We start from the raw sequence: 8,646 nt of genomic DNA, 5'->3' as shown, positions 1-8,646 counted from the left end.
TTAAAATTAGAATAGGGATTATAGTATTGTCTGTACAACGAATTTATTCTATACATCCCTAGTACATGCACTAATTATATGTAATGTGTATGCTTAGAGAATAGAATATTATTTATATGAGTTATATTTATATAATGTTATATTTATATGAGTTACTTTCACATGTGTTGCCTGAAGGTGATGCTGTCACTCTAGACATGGTTTGATGTCCTGGAAAATCTTGGATTACTTTTGGAGCAGCTGACTACCACAGCTGTAGATGCCAAGGCACCTGTGTTCTACTCTTTGTTTCAAAGGTCTCTCCAAAGGATGGCTGCAGGTCTTCCTTGCAGGGAAAGCTTCCAGGGAATTTTGTGCCTGCAGGCATGAATGTGGTAGTGTCCTATAGGGAGGATTCCAGTTAAATGTTGATCTCAAAGATTCTATTCCTCACTTATATTCGTAAACAGCACAGAAGTGAGTTAAAGAAGGGAGTTTGTGAACAGAGCAAAGTTGGGACATTAGAGATGCTGGTTTGGGTGTGATTTCAGAGGAAATAATCTTGTCTCTAAGAAAAAAATCCTCAAGCAAAATATGAGGGTTGGCATGGGCTGCTGGGGATGGGATGCTGGGGTTGGATTTACAGTCAGGGTGCTGGTTGCACAGGGTGGCTGCAGCTCCTAAGTCACTATCAGTGTAAGACTGAAGATGTTAGGTCATGATGTCCTGGCCAATGTCCAGCCAGGTAATTACACCTTGCTGCCCAAAAGCTAAGAATTTTAGTTTTTCTTCAGCTTTAAACCTTAAATTGCTTTGTGCTCTGCACACTTGTAGGTCTGGCTGATTTCACTTTGGCAGGGGACTGGGAGGATATTTACTGAAGCCCCCCAAGCCTCAAGGAGGACCAATTGCTAAGGCAGTTCCCAACTGTTTTCTCCAGAGAGGGTAAAAAGAAAATTTAAAGTGAGTGTATGAAAACAAGACCAGGAAATCTGGACCAGCTTTTATGTCACCCTTACCAAATGAATGTTGAATTTGCTTCTTCTTTTCAGCTGAAAACTTTATACTTATATTGCTTGAGAGGTGCTGTGTGCTCCTCCTGAGGTCCACACCCTTACCCAAACCCACTGTTTTCAGGGACATATGTCTGTTCCATACTAATGGAGCTCCTCTGGGCTTGCTAACTACTACTCAGAAGTAAATTTGGCTAAGAGCCTATCATTAAGATTAATTTTATTCTTTGAAATAGCTACTATAATTTAGTATTGACCAGGAAGCCAGAGGTGGCCAAGTAATTAACAGCTTTCAAATAGAAATTATTCAATGACTGAAAACAGGGCCAAAGGAGAAAGTAGCAAAGGCACCAAAAATGCCTGTCAACAGCTCTCTTTCCACACTCCTTGTTATTCCAATGCCATACGTTTAGGTTTCTCCATGAATACAAGACACAACTGCTGCATGAGTTCAGCAAACACTTGGGTCAATCTGGCCCCACTGGTGACTGGAGATAAAGCATCTCCTGATGGATAAGAAAATTCTTAAATTTCCAAGAACATGAAGCTCAAATTTGCTTGAGCACCTTGAGCAGTACTTTTAGACAATAAATCTTCTGCTTTGGTCATGGTGTATCAAGAGCTGGTTGGTTGTGAGGAAGGTTTCTCCCTGACATTTGTCTGAAAGGTTTGATTTAAGAGGATTTCTCATCCATGCAGAACATCTCTGGGGCTTCCTTCTTGGACATCTGGGTGACTCCAGGAATTGCTCTCAGCTCTTTATCCAGATATTCTAGGGCATTTGTCCAGTGAGCAGCTTTGTTCTGCTCAGATAAATTGCAGGCTGGTTTTTTCCTGGCAAAAGGTGTGCCAGGAAATCTCAGAGGAAAATAAAGGCTCTGTCTTCATGAATCCCTCTTCATGAATTCCCTCTCCCTTGCTCTCAGAGCAAGATGAGAGGAGAAAGAGAAAATTGGCATTGCTGCAGGAATGATGGAAACCTCTCTGTTGCTCAAAGTCTGGGCAATGGAAACAGTTTGAGGGTTTGGGGGAGGGGGGAATGGAGAGTCAATAAAACTACTGATATCCTCTTTTTGTATCTTCTGATTACAGAACTGCAACTTTTGAGAAAAATGAAAGCTCTTCGGTGTGTGATATAAGCAACAGATGAAATAAAAAACCGGGAGAACAGATGAACCCATCTTGTATTTGGAAGGATTGGTGGCAGCTCTAAAGATAAGTGCTTTTCCTGATTCCTTTGGAGCTGAAACAGGCTCTGCTACACATCACAGGAAGATTTGTCTGTTTTAGAATGTGCTAAACAAATATTAGCCATGTTTCATACATCTGCCAGCCAGCTCCTCTAATTACATCTCTTTTTTTTCTGCATCACTGCCATTAGTCAGAATCCTCAGGAATCAAAAGAAATAACAAAATACCAAAGACTTTCATTCAGACAGAAACAAATCCACCTGGGTGCAGGGAAACAACACAAGGCCCAGCTCAATGAGCCCATCTGAAGACCTTCAGAATGATTATCAAGCCTTTTGCTTCTATATTCTGCAGCATTCTGCTCTGGAGGGTGCTGGAAAAATGGTCTGGGGAGTGCTCTTTAAGTCTGAAGTACTGAAATATCACTGACACTCAGTCAGATAGATGAGAACTCATCTTCTCTGGAGACATGAAAACCCACATCCAGTAATCAACGTGCTGCAGAATACAAGCAGAGCAAATAGCGGCTTGATTTATCTCTTGCTCTTACAAGTGCAATGATTTAGTTGCATTTCTGTGTGTGTGCAGGTACTTGAAGAGAGATTTGAGGGGAAAAAAAAAATCAAACTCTTTAAAGATTTACAGTGTCTCACATCTTGTTAAAATTATTTGGCAGAAGTCTTTCATTCATAGATTTTTTCTGCTTGCATAGTTGGTTCAGAAGGGTTCAGAAGGTAGAATTTATGTGTTTAGGGAAAGAGGGCACAGGTGATTAATGAAAGGTTATTTGCATATTTGGGGGAATATTTCTCTTTTACAAATAGTGGAATGGAGACAAAAGACTAGAACAACTAAAACTATATCAGTGTAAAGGTAGAATCTGCAGGCTAAGTTTGTTCTTAGTTTAAGTGCATTCCATTTTCTTGACTTGCACTCACTGAATTTCAGAATTTGCTTAAAGCAGATTTAAGCTATATCAGCAGCCATGAAGTGGGAATCCAACCAGTTCCTAGATCTGGAAGAACTGGTGTGCAATGAAGATCCAGTCTGTAAACTTAATCCAGCTCTGCTGCTAAAATTAACAGATCATTACTCAGGACAATCTATCCACTAAATCAATCAAATAGTTTAATTTATAGGTAAGATAAATCAACTTAATATTTTTATCACCTTAAAAACATGTTTATTAGACTATGTAAACAATCATGTGAACAGAAATATATGGGAAAAGGCAATTTATAATCATATGCTCACATAAACTACACAAATTATGTAAAATAGTCGTGTGCTTAAAAAGATCCAAGTATATTGGTCCTGGCTGGTGTTGTGACTGGGACATCCAGTTACCATGGACTAGTATTCTGACCCTTGGGTTTGTTGCTCCCACTTTTTGCTGCTGATGGGAAGTTCCTAAGGATGCCATTCCCTTGGAGGCCAGAGCTCACCCTAATTGTTGGCAGTGAGCATCAATCTCATCCGGTGGCTGCTGTTGTGTCACTAAATCCTTCCTAAATTAAGTGCAGGAAGAAACAGGCTTCACTGTTTGTAGTAACACCTGAAATGTTTGTTTTTCTTCAGGCATGTTCCCACTGGCTTAAATGTTCTTGTTATTGCAACCAGGTAGGATGGGTTTCTGCTCATCAGAGTCACCTCAGATTTCATCTGCCAGCTGCAGACATGGAACAGACCACAACACACCTGCTCTTTGCTAGGAACACCTTTGAGACCAGACAGGCTTCTGGTCCTATCTTCTTTTCTGTATTTGGGATGTTTCCAAATGTTTCTGGTCCTAAGAAGACAATCAATAGGGTTCTACAACTTCACCTCTGAATTCTGATGTCGTAAGAGAAGTATTTTCATGCAATCTGGGAGGTTTTGGATTTGATCCATCAGCTGATGAGTTCAAAGTAGCTAAATTTTGCTTTGGAGCTCTGATGGAGGATATGTAGTGCTGTTTTTACTGCCAGCCATTTCATCAAATGGTGCTAAATCACCAGACACCCAGGAAACAACAAATAACGAGCACAGTCGGAGCAATGTGTTGCAGTGCTGACCATTCAGGAGCCTCAGGGGCTCCAGATTAGAGGTGTAAAAACCCATCTCCTTTGAAAATCATTGTAGAAAAACAATTACTAGTGCTCCAAGTTGATATATTGCACACTGGATATGCATCTGTCTGGCAACAAGAAGCACAACGAGAAGAAGAACAATGTTTTCTTCACTCATTCCAGAAAGCAGCTTTCTTCAAAGAGGTGAGGAGACCTCACACTTAGAAGCTGGTGGGCCCTGAAGTCTGTCTGATGAGGGCATCATTGCTGGTGAGCAGCCAGGTAAGATCCAGCTTGGAAAAAGAGTTGGAAGAATATCCTTTTTCACCCATGAGGAAATTCATTCTTTTGTGGTCAGCACCTCAAAATCTCTGAGTGTAGGATGCAGCAAATGAAACAAGCTGGCAGTCCCATCCACCACTGAGTGCAGACTTGGAACATGTCTGTGCAGTGACTTCAATTTTTGGTCCAAGTCAAAAAGTTCCATATCTTCTACATCCATACTTAAACCACTCAGGTCTGGATGTTGAATTAAAGAAATAACTTCCTTGGTCCCACTGTTGCTTTGGACTTCTACACTACATTGACATCTGAGCAGAGATGCAGGATCCATCCTGCCCTAGGGACAAACTGTTTTTTTCCAAAGGAAACTCCTACAGATGGAGGTGAGTCCTTCAGCCTTGTAGCTGAACTTTACTCATGTTTGCCACTGTAGGGAAGACAGGAACTCAGGTGAAATGCTGTTGGAATGCCCCACAGTTATCACAGAGGTGTACTTGTAAAGAATTCAGCTTGGCCTAGAGCAGTTATAACAATGCCACCAAGCAATGGTACCTACTGCTAGACCTTTTGTTTAATGGTCATTCCTCTGAAGGGGTGGATCAAATATGGAATGAAGCATTTAAATAATCATGCCTGAGGCTTCAGTTTAGTCAAGTCCACAGTTTTTCAGTATGAATCCATTGTATGTCAACCACTAATGAAGAAGTGCCCCAGGATATACGAGGAACACCTCTGCATGTAAATTACTGACCAGAGCTTTGCAAAGCAGCTGTACAGAGCACACTGAGAAGAAAAGTTGTTAGCATTTTGGATCAGGAGTAGCTGGGACAGGAGGGAGGTGGGAAATGATGAGGAGCAGCAGAGCAACACTGGTTGTGCTGAGCAGTGTTGCAGAGGGCAGGACTTCAGCTCACCAGTAACTCTCAGCCACAAGGGCCACATAATGATGGCAAATGCCTTGTTTGCTAGCAAGGGTGGAGAAACATGTTATAAAAAAATCATGGAATCACAGACTGTCAGGTTGGAAGTGACCTTGAGGATCATCTGGTCCAACCCTTCTAACATTATTGTTTATAGAGATGTCTCATCACCCTGTTGAGCTGAGATTTAAAATTTTCCAAAGTGCAGGAATCCACCACTTCCCCTGGGAGACCATTCCAATGTCTGCCTGGTCTCATGGTGAAAACTTTTCCTCTTGTGTTCAATTGGAATCAATCCTGTGGGGACAGAGGAAAAGAGAAATCTGTGGCAGCTTGATTTTCCTTTGGGGAACTAAATTAGAAGAGCAATGTATGTGGTCTTGCCTTCATCTCTTTTTTTCATCAAAAATGTTGTCCTGGATGTCTCTGAGGACTTCAGCCATTTACCTAGGATTCTTGACATGCAGTAGTTTTAAGAGAGCTGAAGGAAATCAGCACATGCATAGCATGGATGTTCTGGTGTCCTGTCAGATGCTGTCTGCAACCCAAGTCCAGTCCAGAAGTTTCAGCAGAGGAACCAGAGAGCAGTGACAAACCTGCAGCAGCTTTGGGACTCTCTGGCACTGATGCTCATCTTATCCATGCTGCTTGCACCTTAGGCACATGGCTTTGATGTGTGCTGTTGCCCAAGCTTCTCTAGGTCACAAATTGAGTTTCTGTTCCTCCTGTGATATTTCCACGAAAGACTTAACTAAAATATGTAATGTAAACCCACAGCTTACAAGTAACACATTGTTCACAGAACCTGCTGATGTTGATCCTGTCTGCAGAAAATTAAAAAGTTTAATCTGCAGCTGACAGGTCAAAATCCCCCATTAATCAGCCTTTACTTGCTTAGTACTATTGCCAGAAAATTGTTGGTCTTATCTGCCAGGAAAGAGCCCTTACCTGAGGCTATCTTGTCAATTTTACAGGCAAGAACATCCCAAGAAACAATGTTTTTTACAGAGAACAGTTTGTTCTGTTTCAGTCACTAACAAGAGCTGTGGTTTTGTTGAGGCCTGTTGAAATACTATATACATGAGAGGGAAAATTATAATTCCAGTAATAGAAGTTCTTTCTATCTTTCTTATGCTGGTCTGTTGTCATAATACGTGCATAGTACCAATAAATCTGTAACATTTCATTCCAGCATGGAATTTGGATTCAGATTCCCTGCATCTGCTGAGCATCACAAAAAGGTGGGTGTTTGGAGGCAATTGCTGGGTGCTCAATGGGAAAGAATTCAGGGAAACTGCTAATCCCACTCTTCTGTGATTGCAGTGTGCATGGAGAAACCTTCCAGAGATTACCTTCTTCTTTCCAAGTATTAACACTTTCTAATGCTTGTGTATTCTGAGGGGCAACCAAAAATCCCAACAATCACACCAGAAAGAAAGATTCACCACTGCCAATGATGTATCAGATTTCTTCACTCCTCCACCTTTCTTTTTCTGGGAAATGTTTGGTTTCTGGTGACAGGGATTTATTTGTTTTTTCCTCTATCCAGGGATTTTTTTTTTCCTGTGGCTGTTTCTGTTTTCCCTTCTTTAGCTCTGAGATGCCTGAGCAGATCCAGGGAATGGCTGATGCTCTCCATCTCTGGGTACTCTTCCACTGCCAGCACTGCTCTTCCAAGTGGTGCCCATCAGGAATTCTGGCACAGCAGGGATGGGGCTGCTCTGGCACAGTCACTACATTAAAGCTTTACTGTAAGGGCTGGAACTGTGTCTTGGTTGGACTCAGAACTGGGGACAAAGTAGCACAGAGGCTGAGTTCCATGTCAGAAATGATTGACTGGAATATCCCTGTCAATACTAAGCAGAGTTTTAACCAAATTCAGGTAATAATATCTCTGGTTGAGGATGTTTTGGAGCAGCCTCTACCATGGGTTTATTGACCAGTCAGTGCTTTATGGGACAGCCCAAACACTTTTTTTTTTCTAGCATTGGTATTTAGTGCAACTCACTTGCTACTGAAAACAGCCCAGAAGGAGGTATAGAAATAATTTCCCATCCATTTTTAATTTACTACATCAGGTTTTATCATACCAAGTCTCGGCCACAGTGACCTTTCCTGAGCTAATTGAACATTATGTTGATGAAAAGAGTGGCAATTCTAGGAATTCAGAGTGGTATATTTCTGCAGTGGGGCTGTATAATTTTGACATTATAATTAAAAAGCAATTACTTTTGCACTGATGCAATTTGTCATACTGCACATCCCCAGATCAAAACCAGTCATCTCCCAATAAATTATCTCTGTGCCACTTGCTTTAAGTTAATATTGTCAGACTGTGAATGTAAGCAATCCAATCCAAAAGGGCATGGAATATTAAGTGATTTGGCTCCTTTTCTTTGAAATGTTGACCATCAGTGCTCAGTTATATACCACAGCCCACATGCTTGTGCCTTCTATCTGGTTTATTTATGGACATTTCTGTTTGTCTGGAAGACAAAGCAGTAACTAGGTATAAACAGGAAAAATATTAGAATTATGGTTAGATGAAACCTGTGGCTCTTGGACAGAGCTAAAGAGGATTATAGAGCATCAGCAGGCCTATAGCTGTGTTTCCATGACTTTCTGTGCTTCAATTTAGTATTTAGATTAGGAATGAACTCCTCTCAAACTATTTTGCTGTGGCAATAGGGTTACTGGAGTAGCTTTCCCTTCACTGTGTGGTTCTGGGAGTGCATTGGTCTCACCTTATCACACAATAACTCAGATTCTTCTCAGGTTTCTGGGCAGTGCTCTTTGGCAAGTTTTGCTTGTGGGCCTGGAGCACAAGCTGGCCCATTTATCTGGAACAAGTTGTGACAGACATTGGCTTCATCAGGTTGAAAGCATATTTTCAAAATCCAGCATGTTTCAAACTATATTAAGAAATAAATTTTCCATGTAGTGGAAAAAAATATAACCTATCCACACAGGTAATTTTTCCTTTTATTCAGTTTTCTGTCAATTTGGGATGCTTTGTATTGGTTTGGGAAGTTGTTTGGTTTATAAACTTCCAGCAGAGCAATAGGATTTGGAATTTAGACTTGTCTGGTAGGGCATGTCTGCATGGCATCCCAAATGTGTGCTCAGAGATAAGGAAAAACACTTGCTGGAAATGAGATCCCTCATGTCCTGTGTATGCAGCCCCAGCAGCACAGATCTGAGTGTGCTGGTGGG

Source organism: Calypte anna, chromosome 4A, assembly GCF_003957555.1.
Source record: "Calypte anna isolate BGI_N300 chromosome 4A, bCalAnn1_v1.p, whole genome shotgun sequence".
NCBI lineage: Eukaryota > Metazoa > Chordata > Aves > Apodiformes > Trochilidae > Calypte > Calypte anna.
Note: the sequence above shows the minus strand (reverse complement) of the source record.